General features: G+C 38.5%; 1 pseudogene; it reads left to right on the plus strand.

Annotated features, from left to right (window-relative positions):
• The first annotated feature begins 1,010 nt into the window (after window positions 1–1,010).
• Window positions 1,011–1,304, plus strand: LOC103118137 (non-histone chromosomal protein HMG-17-like; annotated as a pseudogene).
• Window positions 1,305–23,098: the final 21,794 nt, after the last annotated feature.

Below are 23,098 nucleotides of genomic sequence, written 5' to 3' on the forward strand. Positions count from 1 at the left end.
TGGAACTTAAGAATGAGGAAGGAGATCTATGAGTTTATCCACATTCCATTGAGCAAATCAGGTTTGTCCAGATCAGGTGGAGGGGGAACGGTTACAGACCCCGGGTCTAACAAGATGGAGGTCAGGGAGGGGTGGGGAGGCATATAAGTGAACATCTACCATCCTCATGAAGAGGTATCTGAGGTTCCAATCAGGCTCAGCCCACCATGTCTCCACACCTCTTGGAAAGTAGTAAATATTCACATTAATTTAGAGGTAAAAGATCAGTTTTCCACTTATATTTATTCCTGTAGTTAGTTCCATATTTCTAAACAACATGCTTATGCTATTTCTGGCCTTTTAAATAATTTTACATACTACCTAATAGTTTCTCCAAGGAGAATATTTAGCTCTCTTACACATACACATACACACAACTTACTCCAAGATTAAATGTTATCAGTCTCATAATTATATTTGAATTGTCACTCTGTACATTATGACTTATTTCAAATTTCTGTTAAACATGTAAGGTAAAGAGACTATGGGTCTTACTCAATTTAAGTTGTCTCTGGGGGTTATTATAGCCTCTTTTCATTTCTTTAGTTTCTATGTATAGCAAGCTCTTATACATATAGAGATTTTTCAACCGAACTATAGGTATTCTCTCAAAACTGTTAGATGCATCTGTTTCATTACTTCTTAGGGACTTCCCTCTTTTGCCAGAATGAATTAGAGTTTCTCTTGACTTGTTCCTTTCCTGGCATCTTGGATTCTTTCTTACCATCAGTCTAGGAATTCCTCATCTGTCCTCTGTGTTGGACACCTTTGTCATCCTTCTTGCTTTATGCCTCCATTTAGTTGAACATCTTCCCCACTAGTTTGTTGAAATACTTATTTATTTTTTTTTAAGAAATTCACATCTGGAGCAGAGTGAAGAAGAAGCAGCGAGGACCACCCCTGGACCAACCACAGCCCACAAAAAGCCGCATCCCTGTGCCCAGTACCCATGTCCCGCCTTCATCGCCACCATGCCCAAGAGAAAGGCCAAAGGGGACCCCAAGGGAGATATAAAGCCAAGGTGAAGGACGAGCCACAGAGAATATATGCAAGGTTATTTGCAAAAGCCGCACCTCCAAAGCCAGAGCCCAAGCTTAAGAAGGCCCCTGCAAAAAGGGAGAGAAGGTACCCAAAGAGAAAAAGGGGAGAGCTGATGCTGTCAAGGATGGCAATAAACCTGCAGAAAAATGGAGATGCCAAAACAGACCAGGCACAGAAAGCTGAAGGTGCTGGAGATGCTAAGTGAAATGTGTGCATTTTTGATAACTGTGTACTTCTGGTGACTGTAGCAGTTTGAAATAATATTTTTTATCAAGTTTTATAAAAATGTAGAATTTTGTTTTACTTTTTTTTAAGTTATGTTGTTAGCACACAGAACACTTCATTTATTTGGGGAGAGGGCATATATCACTATTAGTGTCTCCAAAGCTAGATTTTCACAGGGGAAAGCACGTCTCCCTTCTAGTTTTGAGAGATTTCCTCTGGTTCGAAGGAGGGGGAATTTCTTGACCTTGAGACACATTAACCAGCTTGGCCCAAACGCCTTATGGTGTGGAGAAACTAAAATTTGTTTTATGTCCTCTTCTCCCTCTCTGCCATCAGCATAGACTTGACTCCCTTTAGCCCAGAGACCTGTTGAGCCCAAACTAAAAAAAGTGGTTACCAGTATGTCAGGCAATCTGGACTTCACAGTGTCACCATTGAGATGGCATCCCTCAAAAGAGCTGCAATATATATATATATAGATAGATAGATATAGATATAGATAGATATACATATATAGATATATTTTAAATTGTGGATTTTCAGATTGAATAATTCTATCATTTTCATTTAATTTTCTGAAAGTCAGGGTCGGCTTGTGAAAAGCTGTTAAACAACATGCTAAATGTGAAATGTCAATCCTCACTCCAAACTTTCCCTGTTCAGAGCATCTAATGAAGATTTCATCAGGTTTTATAATGGCTTTCTGATATTGGTATTCCATTGAAGAAGGGATTTTGAAAGTTGTTGTATACTGTTAATGGTTGTCTGTCCATGTTCTGCCTAAAATACCATGACTGTTTATGAAAAGTATCTTTAATAAAGCTGGATACAGTTTGAAAAAAATAATAAATTCACATCTAACTCATATTTATTAAATAAATTGTCTAGGGATAGAATTATGGATTTGCTAATTTACTTGCCCTTGTTATTTTAAAATTGTCCCATTTTCTTTCCATTTCCTGCTTTACTGTTCTGATTTCTAGACCTTGCTTGTGTTTTTTCTGTATGTTTGTTTCTATAAGCCTGAGCATCTTAATTTTGTTCTCAGAGATATGTACATTACCTACTTTTTTGCTGAATGTATTTCAGATCTTTTTTTCAAGAATTGTGTTGGTCAATTCATATGAGAATTTAAACTTTTTCACCTTGGTAATTTTTATATGAATTTTAATTTTTTCTCTTCTGTTTTCCTTTTTCTCTATTTCTGAAACTCCTTTCCTTTAATTTTCTTTTTCTTTTTTTTTTTTGGATTTTATTTATTTAAGAAAGGAGACATTAACAAAACCATAGAATAAGAGGGGTACAATTCCGCACAATTCCCATAACCTGTTCTCCACATCTCACCGCCTCCTCTGATAGCCTTCCCATTCTCTATCTCTCAGGGAGTATGGATCCAGGGTCGTTGTGGGTTACAGAGGGTGGAAGGTCTGGCTTCTGTAATTGCTTCCCTGTTGAACATGGACGTTGACTGGTCGATCCATACTCCCAGTCTGTCTCTCTCTTTCCCTAGTAGGGTGGGGCTCTGGGGAAATGGCGCTCCAGTACACACTGATGGGGTTGTCTGTCAAGGGAAGTCTGGTCAGCATCCAGAACCTGGTGGCTGAAAAGATAGTTAACATACAAAGCCAAAAAAATTGTTGAACAATCATGGAACTAAAGACTGGAATAGTGCAGATGAAGTGTTGGGGTATTCCCTGCATGCTCTTGTGTACTTCTGCTTTCAGGTATATATTTTTACCCTAGTTTATGGGCACGGGGGAACCTATGCTCTATCTCAGGGGACCTGGACTATATCTAGGTTTGGGGACTTTATTGGGGAGTGGAACACCTGGAATGGAATTAGAGAATACTATGAAAGGAAAGGTCTCACCCGAGTGATGAAGCTGAAGGGTTGTCATTCCACACCTGAAGTCTCTGGTCACAGTCTGAAGTGCAGCATGCTGGGGTGGCACACGTTGTGTTGATTAGGTTAGGATCCATGGATGCAATATTATTTGATTTGAATTGAGAGCAGCATGCAGAAAAGTGGGCCCCACACTAAGGTTCCAGTCCTAGGGGAAATATAGGCTCTATAGTGGAAATGTGAGGTTCCTGTTGTCTTAGGGTTCAAGAAGACAATGGATAGTTATTGTTATCATCACATTATTTGGTGATAAGGTTAACTTTGGAAAGTCCCTTTAATAGGGTTTGGGGTATAGTACCCAGTATCTTGTATATAGCTGTGCTGTCGGTTGCTTCTGTTCTCCCTGGTCTAGGCTTTTGGGAGAGAACATATCAAAGACAGCCTATGTATTAAAAAGACTCAGTCTGTGTTTTAAGAAGTTCTAGACATATCATCAGTTTTTCGCCTCTCATAATAATTAGTGGTTTATATAATGTTTACACTTTAATAGGATTGTACATAAACACCACTCCCACCACCAAAAGACTGTGACCCATCCCAACCACCCCCGCCGCCCCCCCCCACCATCCACCGTGCCAGGAACCCAATGGCCACCCTTTCCTTCACCAGTGTTTTTACATTGGTGCCTTGTTCTCGATTTAATCAGATCCTGCTTTTAGTTTTCCTTTCTGTTCTTCTTTCTCAACTTCTGTTGATGAGTGGGTACATCCCATAATCATCTTTATCTTTCTGACTTAGCTCACTTAACATAATTCCTGATAGCTCTGTCCAAGATGGGTCAGATAAGGTGGGCTCATTTTTCTTAATAGCTGCATAGTATTCCATTGTGTATATGTACCACATCTTTCTCAGCCACTCATCTGCTGTTGGGCATCTGGGTTGCTTCCAGGTTTTAGCTATTATGAATTGTGCTGCTATGAACATAAATGTACACACATCTTTTTGGTGGGGCATTATGGAATCCTTGGGGTATAACCCCAGGGGAGGAATTACTGAGTCATATGGAAGGTCTATGTCTAGCCTTTTAAGAGTTCTCCAGACTGCTGTCCAGAGAGGCTGTACCAATTTACATTCCCACCAGCAGTGCAAAAGGGTTCCTCTGTCCCCACAGCCTCTCCAGCATTTGTTGCTGCTGTCCTTTTTGATGTATGCCATTCACACAGGAGTGAGGTGATATCACAATGTTGTCTTTATTTGCATCTCTCTGACAATCAGTGACCTCAAACAGTTTTTCATATGTTTGTTAGCCTTTTGGATCTCCTCTGAAGTAAATGTCTTGTTTATATCCTATTCCCATTTTTGGATAGGGTCATTTGCTTTTTTGGTGCTAAGTTTGCGAGTTCTCTGTATATTTTGGTGATTAGTCTCTTGTCTGATGTTTGGCATGTAAAGATCTCCCATTCTGTGAGGGGTCTCTTTGTGTGATAGTTTCTTTGGCTGTGCAGAAGATTTTCAATTTGATGTAGTCCCTGGTTTGTTTCTGCTTTAGTCTTCCTTGCAATTGGGATTGTTTCATCAAAGATGTCCTTCAGGTTTAGGTGGGAAAGTGTTTCACCAATGTTTTCCTCTAAGTATTTGATAGTTTCTGGTCTGACATCCAGGTCTTTGATCCATTTGGATCAAGTTGGTTCAATTTCATTCTTCTGCATGTTACAACCCAGTTTTCCCAGCATCATTTATTGAAGAAAGCCTCCTTCTTCCATTTAATACTTTGGGCCCCCTTATCAAAAATTAGATGTCCATAGGTGTGGGGGTTTAGTTCTGGAATTTCAATTCTGTTCCACTAGTCTGTGTGCCTATTTTGTTCCAGTACCAGGCTGTTTTGATGATGATGGCATTATAATATAGTCTGAGATCTGGGAGTGTGATGCCTCCATTTCTATTTCTTTTCCTCAAGATGGTTTTGGCAATTCTAGGTGTTTTCTGGTTCCAGATAAATGAATGTAGTTTTTGTTCTATTTTTTTAAAGAAGCTTGGTGGAACTTTGATGGGTATCGCATTATATTTGTATATGTCTCTGGGGAGAATATTCATTTTGATGATATTTATTCTTCTGATCCATGAGCATGGGATGTCTTTCCATTTCTTGGTATCAGTTTCTATTTCCTTGAGTAGTGGCTCATAGTTTCAGTATATAAGTCTTTCACTTCTTTGGTCAGCTTTACTCCTAGGTATTTTATTGATTTTGCTGCAACAGTGAGTGGGAGTGATTTCTGGATGTCTTCTTCTTCAGATTTAGTGTTTCCATAAAGAAAGGCCACTTGTTTTTGTACATTGATTTTGTAGCCTGATACCTTGCTATATTGCCTAATAACTTCCAGTAGTTTTATGCTGGATTCTTTAGGTTTTTCTATGTATACTATCATATCATCTGCAAATAGTGAGAGCTTGACCTCTTCCCTTCCAATCTGTATTCCTTTGATTTCTTCCTCCTGCTTGATTGCTATGACAAGAACTTCCAAAACTATGTTGAAGAATAATGGTGATAGTGGGTAGCCCTGTCTAGTCCCTGATCTGAGGGGAAATGCTTTCAACTTCTGTCCATTGAGTATGATGTTGGCTGTAGGTTTTCTACATATGGATTCCACTATCTTTAGGAATTACCCCTCTATTCCCATTTTTTGTAGAGTTTTTGAGCATGAAAGGGTGTTGGATTTTGTCAAAGGCTTTCTCTGCATCTATTGAGATAATCATGTGGTTTTTGGCTTTGCTTTTATTGATGTGGTAAATGACATTGATTGACTTACTGATGTTGAACCAGCCTTGCAGTCCTGGGATGAATCCCACTTGGTCGTGATGTACAATCTTTTTGATATGCTGCTGTGTCCTGTTGGCCAAGATCTTGTTTAATATGTTGGCATCTATGTTCATCAGAGATATTGGTCTGTAGTTTTCCTTTTTTGTTGTTTCTCTATCTGCTTTGGGTATCAGAGTAATGTTGGCTTCATAGAAAGTGGAAGGGAGTCCTCATGTTTCTTCAATCTTATGGAAAAGCTTTAGGAACATGGGTACTGTTTCCTGAAGGTTTTGTAGAATTCATTTGTGAAGCCATCTGTTCCAGGACTTTTGTTGTTGGGGAGATTCTTAATAACGGTTTTGATTTCTTTGTCTGTGATTGGTGCATTTAGGTTTTGTAGTTCTTCTTGGTTCAGTTTTGGAAGGGCATATGCTTCTAGGAATTCTTCCATTTCTTCCAGATTTTCTAGCTTGGTGGCATATATTTCTTCATAGAAGTTTTGCATGATTTTCTGGATTTCTGTGGTGTCAGTTGTGATATCTCCTCTACCATTTACAATTCTATGAATTTGAGTCTTCTCCCTTTTTTGTTTACTGAGTCTGGCTAGAGGTTTGTCAATCTCGTTTAATTTTTCAAAGAACCAACATTTGGCTTCATTGATCTTCTGTATGGTTCTCTTATTTTCGATGTTGTTTATTTCTGCTCTAATTTTAGTGATTTCTATCCTTCTGGTTGCTTTAGGTTTCCTTTGTTCCTCTTTCTCTAAGTACTTAAGGTGTACAGTAGGTCATTCATTTGAGCTTTTTCTTGTTGTTTAATATTTGATTGTATGGCTATGAGTTTCCCTCTCAGTACTGCTTTAGCTGTGTCCCAAATATTTTGATAGGTTGTGTCTTCATTTTCATTTGTTTCCAGGAACATTTGTATTTCCTGCTTGAGTGTCTCTCTGACCCAGTGGTTCTTAAGCAGTATGTTGTTTAGTATCCAAATTCTGTGGATTTTAACAATTTTCTGTTTGTTGTTAAATGTTAGTTTTACTCCACTGTGGTCTGAGAAGATACTTGGGATGATTTCAATGCTCTTGAATTTATTGATGCTGTCTTTGTGGCCTAACATGTGGTCTATCCTTGTGTATGTGTTGTGTGGATTTGAAAAGAATATGTATTCCAATTTTGGGGGGTGAAGAGCTCTGAAAATGTCCAAGAGGTCTAGTCTGTCCATCTCTTCATTTAATTCTCTTGTTTCTTTGTTGATTCTGTGTTTTGTTGATCCAAGTGTGAGACTCTGTTGGTATGCTTCTAATTCTGCTTCTAAAAACCCCTTCTGTTTCATTTGTTTTAATCCCCCCCTGCTTAACACTGTATTCTATTTACATAACCACTGTTAACTAATCACTACCCTCCCTCCAGGGCATTGGTGGTTCAGTAGAATTCTTGCCTGTTCCACCCCCTCTCCTTGTCACACCCTGATTTTCACCAGTCACTTTTCTCTCCACCCTCTCTACATCACATCCTGTTTACACCATACTTGGCAAGTATATCAGCTTTAGTTTAGCATAGCGTGGTTTAGATTGTGCTGAGTTCTGCATGAATAAATAGATCCTGCATACAGCTCAGCTATGAGTCCCTGGTGTTGTGTCTCCCTCCTGCGAAGCTAGTCTGGCATAATGGCTCTTGCTGGCGCTGGGCCCCCTGGCCGAGATCCCCAGCTCGGTTCTGAAGGCAGAGGAGCTAGCATACTCAGAGAGCCCTGAAGAGATCACAACCTACAATTTCTGGAGTTGAAGTTGCTCAAGAAGCCACCACAGGACAATGTACCCCCCAAACAACTAAGACAGTACAGATCTAAGTTCGTGTTTAAAATGACATGTCTTTGTAACAAAAGTTTTTCTCCTTGTGTATTGAAGACCATGTTTATGTGTGTGTTTAAAGTTTGGTAAACATTAACTTTAAGGTTAAAAATGTAACTTTAAGGATATATTCTTACCAGGTAAAGTTAAATGAAAAAGGGTTTTAACATAATGCTCATAAAGGTAAAATTAACTTACATTTTAAGTCTGAGTTAAAAATTAGTTAAAAATCAATATATTTTAACTAAGTTGGTCTAAAAAACCTGCGCACACCTAGGGTGTGTCTCCATCTTGAGTGGGTGTAACAAAAGGTTAAATAAGACATTATTGATATGTAAAGCTCTCAAATACCTTCTCAATCAGGAATGGTAGATTGAACAATGGTTCCGCTAATTGTTCTCATGCCTGAGGCTTTTTTTTCATGGTTCTTCTGTTTATCTTTCCACATTTTATTGTTTAAACTTTAAACAACCTTAAAATCATACTAAAAAAGACTTCCAATTGTAATAGAGTTATCAATTGTGGTAAACTTCTAATCTGCTACAAGTTTTGTTTCATAAGTAAGTGAATTGCAGCTGTCAAGTTCTCTACAGAAAAGCAGAATTCCAGCAGCTCACCTTCCTCATACAACATTCCACCCCCTGGCATTCTTCCGTGGACATCTGCTTTGGACTGGCTCTTCTATCGGACTTACTGGTACACCTCTTGGACACTTTGCACAAAACTAGAAGCTTCCCTTTATGCTGCTGGGTTTCTCAAAGACTGACTACAGCCAGCTGCCTTGGGACTCTATAAGCCATACCCACCCCATGCTAGGTGATGCCCACAGAGACAGGAAACACTCATCGAGGCAAGAAAAGCCCACAGAGGCAAGAAAGGTCCTTTAGCTTGGTAAAGCCTTGCCCACAGAGGCAAGAAACGTCCCCCTCAGGCCTTTCCTTGCCACACTGGTTCTTGTTGCTCGCTTACTTGTTCCTCCATGTTTGTGCCAGTTTCTTTTTTGAAAATGCCTGTACAATATAGGTGTCTGTTTACCCCACACTCCTGATACTATGGTCAATTAGTTAAAAAGAAAAGGAGGAATTGTTGGTATGCTTCACATTGGTTTGGTCTTACTCCCCCAGCCTCTGGGAGATTGTTGTTTAGTCTTTGCCTTTGCGCACTTCTCCCTTCTCCCCACCCCCTATCCTACATACTTCCTGAGTTCCTGACTCTGCCGCTGGAGGAGAAAGATGGAGGAGCACATTGTGTGATGATTAGGTGTTGGACTATTTGCTCGCTAGTGAATAAAGATTAAACTGCGTTCTCAGCTCAGCCATGTGTTTCTGGTCATCTGTTACCCACCCGTGAAGCCATCCCGGCAAAAATGACAAGAGTGGGTGTTAAAGTCTCCCACTATTATTGTATTACTATTGATGTATTTTTGAAGTTCTTTGAGAAGGTATTTGATGTATTTAGATGGTCCCTCACTGGGTGCATAGATGTTAATAATTGTTATATCTTCTTGGCTGATTGTTCCTTTAATCATTATGTAATGACATTGGCTAGCTTTTATTAATTTATTTAATTTAAAATCTGTTGTGACAGAGATGAGAATGGCTGTTCCTGCCTTTTTTTGTGGCCCATTAGCATGCAGGATAGTTTTCCATCCTTTGTCTTTAAGTCTGTGTTTATCTTGTTGGGTCAAGTGGGATTCTTGTAAGCAGCATATGGTTGGTTTATGTTTTCTGATCCATCCTCCCACTCTGAGCCTTTTGATGGGTGAGTTTAAGCCATTGACATTTAATGATATTATGGACTTAATGTGTTGTAATGCCATTGTTTAACAAGTTTTTATTTGATATGTTTCAAGTATTATAGTGATGTTCTTGTTTGTAAGAGGTCTTTTAGAACCTCTTTCAGGGCCGGTTTGGTGATGGTTGCTTCCTTTAACTGTTGTTTGTCTGAGAAGGTTTTGATGACTCCATCTAGTTTGAATGAAAGTCTAGCAGGTTATATTATCCTTGGTTGAAACCTTTTTTCATTCAGGGCTTGATAGATATCTTGCAATTCTCTTCTGGCCTTTAGAGTTTGGGTGGAGAAGTCTGCTGATAGTCTTATGGGTTTTCCCCTGTATGTGTTTTTTGTTTTTCTCTTGCAGTGTTTAGGATCCTTTCTTTATCCTTACTTCTTTTCATTGTGACTATGATGTGTCTTGGTGTCTTCAGGTGTGGGTTGATTCTGTTTGGGACTCTCTGAGCCTCTTGGATCTTAATGTCCTTTCTGTTGTTCAGGTCTGGGAAATTTTCTTCTATTATTTCCTCTAGAATGCTTGCTTCCCGTTCCTCTCTTTATTCCTCTGGCAGGCCAATTATATGAATGTTACTTCTTTTGAGATCATCCCATATGTCTCTGCTGTTGCTTTCAATGTCTCTCAATCTCTTTTTGAGCTCTTTCACCTCTTTCTTAGTTTTCTCTAGCTCATCCTCTGTCTAGCTAATTCTGTTTTCTGCTTCTGCTAGTCTGCTTTCCCTTCCCTTAGCTGCTTTCTTCATTACAGCTATTTCAGCTTTCAGTTCTCCATATGCCTCAAGGTAGTTAGTATTTCCCTTGAGGGTCTCATCTGTTGTTTCCCTAATACTGTTATTCCTTTCCTCCAAAGTTGTTTTCATTTCTGTGATTAATAAATTTATTATTGCTTGCATGCTTTTCTTATCTATGGTTACTTCTGGCTGATTTGTAGTTTCTTCTAGGGTCTTGTATTCATTCATTGTATTAGCAGTTTTATTTGGTCTTTATCTACCCATTTTTAATGTGTTTCTTCTTTTTATGTTCTGTTGTTCCTCAGTTGTTTTGTTTTATGTACAAGCCACACTATACTAAATACCTTTATGACAAATGCAATCACCACCCTCAGAAATTACAATAGTAACTAAAGCAGTGACTGAAGCAGTTTAACCAATACCAGTTAGTCCCACAATGTCTCCAGTTCAAGAAAAAATAGCAACCAAATCTAAATGAAAAAGAAAGAGAAAGGAAAAAAGGGATAGCAGGAATAGACAATTATGCAAATATACTGTCCACTGTAGATTCTAGGGGTAGCAAGAGGGGAAGGGGAAGTAGAGCAGAGACACACAGAGAAAGAGTCTGCTCTGAGTCAGACTTTTTCCCTGAAATAGTTCACAAATAAGTATCAGTGAATTCAGAAGGCAGAGGGAGGATGAAGGGAGAAAGGAATACAGGGGGTAAAAGTAGAGAAAAGAAAAAAGAAGGAAACACACACAAAAAAAATGCAGTGAAAGGAGAGTTGTGTATATATATATATATATATTTTTTTTTTTAATTGGCTTGGAGGTGGGAGAAGGGCGATAGTGTATAGAGGAGGTACGAAAAGTGAGACAAGTTTCTCTCACAGTGGGTGATAATTCTTGTCACCTAGCAATGGAAAGTATACTAAGAGTTAATGTTGGTCACCTGAGGCGGGGAAGGGAAATGCGTGTATATATAATAGTATTTGTAAAATAGAACAGAGTAAAAAGCCCAAGCAGTGGGTCTACAGCTTGGACAGCTCCCTGTTAGCCTATGTACATTGAGTCTAGACAGCTGATTGTGAAAGAAAACACAATACAAAACAAACGTGACAAAAAGGGAAAATAAACTTTCAAGCAGGCTGGGTGAGGCTTGCTTGATCAGCTAATTGTCACTTGAATGGGTCTAAGTCCCTTACTCAGAGGAACAACAGAAATAGCCTAGAAATTTGGAAGCAGGGTTTAATGGCACCCCGGTGGACCAGGAATCTTGGTAAAGAAAGTAGCTCCATGGGGAGCCTGCTAGCAGCAGCTCCCTACCCCTGGGGTCTGGTTATGGGGAGAGGAGGGCTGAGAGAAATAATCAAGAAATTTCCTTTCTTTTTGCTCTAATTTTTAACCCAAATCGAATTATAATCATCTCCCTGGTCTACCTTTAGGATGCCTCCTTGATTGTCCCACTGAAGGCCAGAATTTCAAGACTTTCTAGCAGTTGATGTCAGAGCCCACGGGTGCTGCTACATTCCAGTCACCATCTTGGCTCCACCTCCTCCTTTAATTTTCTTATGTCTCTTCCTCCTGTCTCTGTTATCTTTCTTTATACCAGAAGATTCCTTTTTAAATTACATCTGTATTTATTTATTACTGGATAGAGATAGAGAGAAACTGATAAGGGAAGAGGAGGTAGAGAGGTGAAGGGACAAAGAGACAACTGCAGCCTTGCTTCACCATTTGTGAAACTTTCCCCAAGCAAGTGGGGGGACCAGCACATTGAACCTGGGTACCTGTGCACTGTGATGTGTGCATTTAACCAGGTGCATCACTGCCTGGCCTCCTACCAGAAGATTCTTTACCTTTATCTGCTAACAGCTTTATTCAATTTTCCTTTCTGTTGTCATATATTTTAAGATTTGTTGCCTCTACACTCACAACACTTTTCAAGAATGTACTATTTTCTCTTACCACTCAAATTTTGATTATAATATCTAGTTTTTTCTGTTCCCTGCCTTGTGTATTTTCCAAGTTCTTTTGTTGTTGTTGTTCAGTAATGTATGACTTATTTCATGATAGATGCTTTCCTTGATTTTCTGATAATCCTTGGACCTTTGACCATATTTTAAAATGAAGCACTAATAGGGTGAGGGGACAGCATAGTGATTATGCAAAAGACTGTCATGACTGGGGATCTGAGGTTCCAAGCTCAATCTCCAGCTCTACCATAAGTCAAAGCCAATCAGTGCTCTGGTACCTCTCTGTTTCTCTCTCGCTCTTGCTCTATCTCTTGCTCTCTTTCTATCTTTATTGCTATATCTATCTTTCATTAAATAAATGAATAAATAATATTTTAAAAATAAATAAAGGTGAAACACGGGCCAGGCCATGGTGCATTCAGCTGATCATGTATATTACCTTGCAGAGGACCCAATTGGAGCCCCTGTCCCCAGCTGCAGGAGGAAGCTTCACAAGTGGTATAGCAGTGCTGTAGGTGTCTCTCTCTTTCTCTTCTTTATTTTCCCTCCCAATCTCAATTTCTGTCAATCCTATAAAATAAAAAAAGAGAACAAAATTTTAAATGAGGCACTAAAAAATTGGATGGTGAATGAGTAACACTTTTAAACATCACTGATTAAGACAGTACACAAACACTTATTGGAAATACCAAAACATTAGGCTTTTGTGTTTTGTTTTGTTTTATCTTGGGTTGATTAGTACCCTAGAGACAAATCCTCTAAATTCTTGTGTAGGACATACATGCTTCTCTGTCAACATTTTTTTGGAGCTATGTAGAGAAGGGCAGGCTTCATGGAGCAAGGAGTCCACCTACTAAATACACAGAATAGCAGTAGGTCTCCACTTAACATCACTATAGGTTCTTGGAAACTGAACATTTCATGAAAGACCTCTACTTAAACCAGGTCTTTAAACAACATCTATTGCTCAGTGGCAGCAGGATTTGATTTTCATCAGTGTTACAATAAAATGACACTGACATCTATATATAGACCTTCTTGTTGTACTCTTTCTTCTTAAGGAGGTGTTCTGCCTACAAGTGTGTCTGAAGTCAGTGTCCTGATTCAGAGTCATCTTCTGTCTTCTGCCTGATGGAGAAGACTAGTAGGACAAAATGGGACATGGGAAGAGGGAAAAAAGGGTTTAACTGATCTCATTTGGGGTTCCAATCTGATTTCTGGATTTTTTTTTTTTAGTTCTTACAGCAAGAATTGAACTATTCCTGTGCTTGCTTCACTGTTAAAATTAATATGTACTTCCTGTGATTTCACCATTGTTTTGTGAGTCCCAAATTTTGTTATGATAATCTTTTTTTCCATTATCTTAATCTTTTCGGTATTTATGCCTTAAATTTTTGTTTTACTGGTAATCCATGGTGTTGGCAAAGGTAAACAGATATGTTTTCTTAGGTTTGTACATATTACCTATAATTCAATGATTATGTATATGCATTTCCAAAATCAATGATATGAATTTACCAATCATAAATTACAAATCTATGCAATAAATTTAGGGTGACATATTGCAGGCAGTATGTTTTTGCACACATACTATCTTTAAATGCAAATACTGGATTATCAATACAGGACTTGTGTCTACTTCACTAAAGAATTAATTTGATTCAATTGAACCACATTATTCTGTTTAATTCTCAGCAGTGGGAAAGCACTGCTGCACAGATACTTTACACAGACCTTGCACTCAAGCATGACTTGGGGTCCAAAGCTTGAAGGAGAATGCAAATCATGGCAAAGCAGAGAACAGTTTATTTTGTATTTAGGTGGTAGTCCCTGCCACATATTCAATCTGTGTATACTTCTTGTATCAGGAGACAACTTGTAGTTGTTTTTCTGGATTCCTTTTTTTCACTTTTTAGATTTAAGTGGCATTAATAAAAACCTAACTTCTGTCAGGTAGAAGATGCTACCCAAGGAGAATGAGGAAGCAGGGTGGACAGGGTTTCTGTGAGTCAGTATCTGAACTATTACAGTCTTCTGGGATCAAAGGAAAGTATTGGGCAAAAAATCAGTGACCTTTTCCATAAGGGAGACTAGGGTGAGAAAATAAATCTCTTACCAAACTGTTTCTCTTTCCTATTTCTAATTTACAGGTACACTGACTAGAGAGAGGAGTTCTTTCTCAGTGTACCCAGAAAACAAGGTTCTCACTCATATTCTTTATTTATCCCTGGAAACCTTACAGAGCACAAATTTTATGATTCTACTCTATCATTAAAAGTTATGGAGTTATGTGGAAAACTAAGAATTGCTTCGCATGTTCCAACTACTGTATTTTACTGCTATACAGAAGGAGGTGAAAGGTGGTACATTGCCTGAGCACACACATTACTATGCACAAAGACCCACTTTCAAAGCCCCCTAGTCCCCTCCTGCACAGGGCAAGCTTCAGAGCAGTGAAGTGGTGTTATAGGTGTCTCCTTTTTCTCTTTCCCTCTTTTCTTCCCCCTTCCCTCTCAATTTCACTCTGTTTATCTATAAAAGGAAAATAAAATAAAGTAATGAAAATAAGGCATTTTTTAAAAGTTTTAGAGGTAAATAAAATTTTCACTTATGTTCCATTCGCAAAATTCTTATTTTTTTTGGACCCACAGTCCTTGTCAACTGATAAGGTCTGAATTTTGTATAACCAGACCAAACATTCCAGGAAGCAGCCCTAGCCTCCAGATTAGACACACTAGAACAGTTTCAAACCACCTTCACTTGTGGGAGGAGGAGGCAGCTTGCATGCTGGGAGAAATGCCAGCTCCAGGAGCAGACAAGTTCAAATTCTGGCTGTAACACTTATGAGCTGGTTGACTTTGTTCACATGTGTAGATTTATGTGTCCTTTCAACAGATACTGAAAGCTCTGTAACTTAATGTCTTCCTTGCTTTGCCTTAGTTTCCAGAAAACTGAGCTAAATCCATCAGTTCATTGTACCAGATGACTTATTTCAAATAGTTGCTAGAATTTCTTCCCTTCATTTCCTTCAGTGATCTTTATTGTCCGATTGCCAGGCAATTTATTTTGTATTTCAGTGCATATTAAGTCAGATAAAGTCATGAATCTAAAAAGAAAATGGACTCTACTGATGCTTCACTGATCTAGAAAGACTTTTCTCTAAGCTCTTTCATGGTGCCTATTAACACTAAATTTTTTTCTCCGGGAATTCCTGCTAAGTCAAGAATATGGTTTCTCACCTAATGGACAATCTTCCAGCAGAAACCAATCCCAAGTGTTTGACAGGATCCTTAGAGTGACCCCTACTGCCCTCTTTCCATATTGTCACCTGTCCTTTGTCACCCATCACCCTCCTCCTTCCCAATTCATTTGCCTCCTAAGTCTGCTTTTCTTTTCTTTTATTTTAATTAGTTATTTAATAATAATTGACAATATTATAGTATAAGAGGAGTACAATTCCCACCACCAGAGTTCCATATCCCCTCCCCTGCATTGGAAGTTTTCTTATTCTTTATCCTTCTGGGAGTATGGACTGAAGATCTTTTTGGGGTGCAGAAGTTAAGGTCTGGCTTCTGTAATTGCTTCTCTGCTGGACATGGGTGTTGACAGGTTGATCTATAACCCCAGTTTGTCTGTCTTTCCTTAGTGAGGCAGGGCTCTGGGGAGGTGGGGTTCCAGGACACAATGATGAAGTCCTCTGCCCACAGATTTCAGATTTGTATCATGGTAGCATCTATAACTTGGTAACTGAAAATCATTAAGATATAACTCAGAACAATTTGTTTAACAATAAGGAACCTAAAGATGAAAGTATAGGAGATGAAATTTTGGATATTCTTGTTGGAATGAGCTAGGAAGTCTACTTTAGGTATATTCCAAGGGACCCATGACTTTACTAATTTTTGCTAAGTTTGATTTTCAAAGTTGTATGTCCAGAAAGCTACTGCAAAATGGGAAGTGATATAGAACAACACGGTTTTCACTTCCTGTTAGAAGAAATCACACAGGTCATGAATGAATAAATTCAGCTTAGACCTGTCACCAAGAATAAATTTCTATTTCTTTTAGTTTGTATAATTCATTTAACAGGAATTTACTGAGTGTCTATTATCTGCCAGACATGCACTTGTCTCTCAGAGCAAATGTATGAAAACACAGATCTCATTTTTGAAATGTCTGGTTATCAAATAAAAAGTTAACAAGAATTTGAGCAAGTAAGGTAAAGTGTGATAAAAGTCATAGTAAGATGTCATGAGAACATAGAGTTGAAGCCAACTATTTCTTTTTTTTTCCCAAGAAAATGCAACATGAACTTTATTTAGAAAATGATGAGAAAAATATTTCACCCTGCACTAACTATGTTATCTGATATTTCTGGATTGATACTGGTATATTTTATACATAGGCTATTTTTTTCATTTATTCCCTTTTGTTGCCCTTGTTGTTTTATTGTTGTAGTTATTGTTGTTGTTATTGATGTCGTCGTTGTTGGATAGGACAGAGAGAAATGGAGAGAGGAGGGGAAGACTGAGAGGGAGAGAGAAAGACACCTGCAGACCTGCTTTACCACCTGTGAGGCAACTCCCCTGCAGATGGGGAGCGGGGTGCTTGAACAGGGATCCTTAAGCCGGTTCTTGCACTTTGAGCCATGTGTGCTTAACCCATTGTGCTACCACCTGACTCCCAAAGCCAACTGTTTCTAACAGAAAGTGACTCTTGAATGGTTTAGGATATGCTTAATTTTCATTAATTCCAGTTTTCCAAAGTGACCAAGATAATTTATTCTTTTATCAGCACTGTACTTGTGTTTTAATGATTTTCTATCTTTACTAGCGCTTGCTATTTTTAATTTTCTTAGCGTAGCTATTGTGGAATATATGTCATGGTAGCTCATTTTTCAAAAAGATTACTTATTTATTTTCATGAGAGTTAGAGAGAACTGCTCAGCTCTGGCCTACAGTGGTGCCAGGCATTAAAACCAGACATCCAGGGTCACAGGCATGGATGTCTGTTGTACTCTCTCCCTGAGCATATGCCTTATGGTTTTAATTTACAATGATTTTCTTGATGAGTAGAGTTTGGCAAAACAATAGGTGGAGAAGGGTGGACAGAGGCATCACAGACTGAGAAGCAATCATATACAGTAAGATACAGAGGTCAGACATGTCTGTGGTTGAGTGTGGAAAAATGGTAAAAAGGTAAAAGATGAGACTAGAGGGAAGGCAAAGAGGACCACACACCTTTACACAAAGGAGGTTTAACTTCTTATAAAATCACTGGAAAATTAAATATTTATATTTACTTTCCACTTACAAAGGGATTTTTAAGTGGAAAGTAAATACAATCACATCTATATTTAAATGATACTTCTGGAGGCCAGGAGATAGCTCACCTGGAAATGTGCACACTGTACCATGCCTCAGAACCTATGTTCAAGCCCTCATCTTGTTCCTTCATCCTCTGCCTGAAGGAAAATTAAAAAAGGAGTCCACTGGGAATAGTAGAATCTCATTGACCAGAATCCTCACTGAAGCTCTAGCAGTGCCCTGAAGGTAAGCAAACAAATAATCACTCTAGCAACACTGGGTGAGAGGTTAGAAGAAGAAATGCAAAAAAGGGAGAAGGATAAGAAGGAGGAAGAGAAGAAGAAATGCAGGAAAGAACATTAAAGGAGAGAGGATGATAGGGCTTTGGTAGAGGCAGTGATACCAAGGACCATACAAAGAAAAGGTTTTAAAGAACATTTTTTTTTAATTTCTTTATTGGGGGATTAATGTTTTGCAGTTGACAGTAAGTATGATAGTTTGTACATGCATAATATTTCAGTTTTCCACATAACAACAGAACTCTCACTAGGTCCTCTGCCATCATGTTCCAAGGCTTGAACCCTCCCCCCACCTACCCCAGAGTCTTTTACTTTGGTGCAATATACCAATCAAAAAACATTTCATCAACAGAATTGGTTGGCTAAGGAAGGTGAAGAGGAATGCAAACTCAAGATTGCATCTAAGATTGGTCTGGGTAGCTGATTATATACTCATAACATCATGCATATGATATTTTATGCATTTTGCACTGACTTTTAATACATAGCATCTTGCCTGAGTGTTATGTATTGAACTTTTGTGATATTTACCTTTGAGATAGTTTTTCTGAGAAAAAGTATTGTAAGAATGTTCTGAGGGAGATGGAGAATAGGGGACAGCTTGCTCAGTGAAGCATTTGCTTACCATATGTAAAGGCCTGTGTTTGAGCCCTAACTTACCATGGAAGGCACTACGGGAACTCACTGGTAGTACAGCAGAGCTGTGGTATCTCTACTGTCTCTTCCGTCTCACTCTTTTCTCTTTCTTTAACTTTAGAGTTTTATTGAGCAATGGTTTAGACTGTAGTCTTCTTCTTCTTCTTCTTTTTTTAACCACTCCCATGGTACTACTTTCTAATGGGGTCTGTGTCCCCATCCCCACCCCCAACTCCCACAGTCTTAGATAGAGGTTGATTTCCCCCCCACTCACATTTATATGCTCAGTTCTCTATATTTTCCAACTTGAGAAATAGAGGAGGAAAGTAGATGCAGGATAGAATGTACTAGATAGTAAACTCCATCTTGGATATATCACATTCAAATTGTAGTACAATATCCAATTAGGAAGACTTTTCTACCCCATTCTCAAACACCTACTCTAAAAACCAGCAGTGACTTGAGGAGGGTGAGATGAATCTGAGAGTTCCACATCTTAAAAAAGAGTTAAGAGGATTTTTTTTTCAAAGCTTAATCCATAGGAATATAACAGAATTGTATTTCCAATGTGAGAAAGGGACACTGAAGGTTGAAAGAAGAGATAAGCATAAAGTGCTGTGGACTTTGAGAGTAAGAAAGGGGTCTTCTGAGTGGCTCAAAATATGCAAATGAAGATAACTATGAAGGGCATTACTATAGTTCTCAGAGCTGCCAAAGTAGTGAGGAGAAATACTGTGTAGCAGAAAGTAAAAGTATATGACACTGAACTCTGTAGACTACATGCTAGCTATCAGCATAGTAGAGTGGTTAAGTCATGGAAGAAGGTGAGTTTATTCTAGGATGACTTAGATTCAGAGAGATGATAGGAAGCTTCAATGTCTAAGGCAATGACCATGGAACAGGAGAAGTCTAAAAAAGGATACAAGAGAGACAAAAAGAGACAAGCAAAGTGCCGCAGTGTTGTGTGGAGTTGTGCCCCTCTTATCCTATGGTTTAGTAAGTGTTTCCTTTTTATAAGTATATCCTGATAGATTGCCATTCAGATTAGATGTAGGGATAAAAACTTTCTCAGAAAAGCTGTGGTATATATACACAATGGAATACTACACAGATATTAAAAACAATGAACCCACCTTCTCTGACCCATCTTGGATAGAGCTGGAAGGAATTATGTTAAGTGAGCTACATCAGAAAGACGAGTATGGGATGATCCCACTCATAAATAGAAGTTGAGAAAGAAGAACAGAAAGGGAAACTCAAAAATCAGGATTTGACTGAATTTGGAGTAGGGCACCAAAGTAAAAACTCTGGGTTGAGGGCAAGGGCAGAAGCTCAGCTTCAATTGGAGGAGTAGGGGTGGGGATGGGATGGGATACAGTCTTTTGGTGGTGGGAATGGTGATTATGTACACTCTTACTTGTAGTCATATAAATCACTATTTAATTAATATGAGAGAGAAAATTGATTGAATGTCTCAAACTTTTTAATGCACAGACCATAGGCTGAGTCTTTGATGTGTTGACTCTCTTAAAAACTTAGACTAGGGAGAACAGAAGCAACCGGTGGCTCAACTATATACAAATAATATCAAAGGACATAAATTATGGTGATGTTGTGTATGATACAGCAAATCCTTACAAAGGGATTTTTCAAAGTTAACCCAATTGCCAAGTAATATGATTATAGCAGTAACTATCTATTGCCTTCTTAAACCTTAAGACAGCAGGAAATTCCCGCTTCCTCTATAGAGCCTATTATTTCCCCCAGTCCTGTAACCTCTAGGGTGGGTTTCACTTTCCTGCATGTTTCTCTCAATTCACACCAAATGATATTGCATCTGCCAATCCCAACCTAATCAATGCAACAAATACCACCTCAGCATGCTTCACTTCAGACTGTGTCCAGGGACATCAGGTGTGGAATGTCAACCCTTCATCCTCATTACTCGGGTGAGACCTTTCCTTTCATAGTATTCTCTTTTTTTAAAAAAAAAAATATTTATTTTATTTATTTATTCCCTTTTGTTGCCCTTGTTGTTTTATTGTTGTAGTTATTATTGTTGTTGTCGTTGTTGGTTAGGACAGAGAGAAATGGAGAGAGGAGGGGAAGACAGAGAGGAGGAGAGAAAGATAGACACCTGCAGACCTGCTTCAACGCCTGTGAAGCAACTCCCCTGCAGGTGGGGAGCCATGGTTCGAACCGGGATCCTTATGCCGGTCCTTGTGCTTTGCACCACCTGCGCTTAACCCGCTGCGCTACAGCCCGACTCCCTCATGGTATTCTCTAATTCCATTCCAGGTGGTTCACTTCCTTACAAAGTCCCAAAAGCTAGATATATACCAGGTCCCATGAGATAGAGCATATGTTCACATATATCCATAAATTAGGGCAAAATATATACCTGAAAGCAAAAGTACAGAATAGTCAGCAGTGAGTCAGTGTAAAGTTCATAATGAAATAGTGTTTACTTAGATACCTTCCTCTCCTACTTCTTATTACAGTTCCCTCACTCATTCCAAAGCTAACCTTAGCAACACAAGGACTGCAAAAGCTGAATAAGGGAAAAAGACTGGCAGCTATCTACAAAACGGAGACTCCCCAACTCTTTATCTGCACTATTCCAGTCTTTAGGTTTATGATTAGTCAACAATTTGTTTGGCTTTATATGTTAACTCTTTTTTCAGCGACCAGGTTCCAGATACTATCATGATGCCAAACAGACTTCCCTGGACAGATAATTCCAACAATGTGTCCTGGAGCCCTGCTAGGACCCATATAAATATGGCAAGCATCTACTGAAAGAGGTACAAAAAAAATATCAGTGGCATATAGTAATAATAGAAGACTTCAACATCCCACTATCTCTTCCAGACAGATAATGTAGACAGAGAATCAATACATAAACAAGATAATTAAATGAAGAGATAAATAGTTTAGAACTTCAGGGCATTTTCAGAGTCCTACACCACAAGAAAGCAGAATGCACATTCTTTTCAAGTCCAGTGTCAACAGAGTCCATAGCATTTAACTCATCCCAAGTGGCTTCTCAGACAATAGTGGAATTAAGCTAATACTTAACAACAAACAGAAAATTAGTAAATTTTTTACCCAGAGCCATATATAAATTTAATGTGATATTCACTATGGAAACAAGGTATTTTCTTTAAGAGAATAGAACAACAAAGAATTACAAACCTTTATCTGGAACCAGAAAACATGTAGTATTACCAAAACAATATTGAAAAAAGAAACAGTAATGGAGACATCACAGTCCCAGATCTCAAACTAAATTATAAGGCCATCATAATCAAAACTGCCTGATATTGAAACAAAAATAGATACACAGACCAGTGGAACAGAATTGAACGCCCAGAACTAAACCCCCACACCTATAGAAATCTAATTTTTGATAAGGGGGTCCAAATTATTAAATGGAAGAAGGAGGGTCTCTTCAATAAATGGTGCTGGGAAAACTTGGTTGAAACATGCAGAAGAATAAAAACAAACCACTTTATCTCACCAGAAACAAAAGCTAATTCCTAATGGATCAAGAACCTGTTAAACCAGAAATGCTTAAATACTTAGAGGAAAACATTGGTGTAACACTTTACCGTCTAAACTTCAAGGGCATCTTTGATGATACAAATCTAGTTGCAAAGAAGACTAAAACAAAAACAAATCAATGGGACTAAATCAAACTGAAAAGTTTTTGCACAGCAAAAGAAACTGTCACCCAAATAAAGAGACCCCTCACAGAATGGGAGAATATCTTCACATGCCATACATCAGACAAGAGACTAATCACCAAAATATACAAAGAGCTCAGCAAACTTAGCAACAAAAAAGCAAATGACCCCATCTAAAAATGGGCAGAGAATAAGAACAGAATTTTCACTACAAAGAGATACAAAAGGTCAACAAACATGAAACATTGCTCCAGGTCACTGATTGTCAGAGAAACAAAAATAAAAACAACAATGAGATACCATCTCATCTCTGTGAGAATGTCATACATCAAACATGACAGCAGCAACAAATGCTGGAGAGGTTGTGGGGACAAAAGAACCCTCCTACATTGTTGGTGGGAATGTAAATTGGTCCAACCTCTGTAAAGAGCAGTCTGGACAAACCTCACAAACCTAAAAATAGACCTTTCATATAACCAGTAATTCCTCTTTTAGGGATATATCCTAAGAACTCAATCACACCCATCCAAAAAGATCTGTGTGTTCATAGCAGCACAATTAGTAGTAGCCAAAACCTGGACACCCAGGTGTCCAAGAACAGATGAGTGGCTGAATAAGTTTTGGTATATATTCACAATGTAATACTACTCTGCTATTAATATAAATCACTATTTAATTAATATGAGAGGGGGAAAATTGATTGTATGTCTAACAAAGGGACTTTTCAAAATTAACCCAATTACCAAATAATGGGATGATAACAGTAACATTGTCTTCTTGAACCCTTAGACAGCAGGAACCTCACATTTCCACTATAGAGGCTAAACTTCTCCCAGTCCTGGGACCCTAGGGTAGGGCCCACTTTCCCGTATGCTCCTCCCAATTCTTATCAAATAATAT

Source organism: Erinaceus europaeus, chromosome 8 (genome assembly GCF_950295315.1).
Source record: "Erinaceus europaeus chromosome 8, mEriEur2.1, whole genome shotgun sequence".
NCBI classification, from domain to species: Eukaryota; Metazoa; Chordata; class Mammalia; order Eulipotyphla; family Erinaceidae; genus Erinaceus; species Erinaceus europaeus.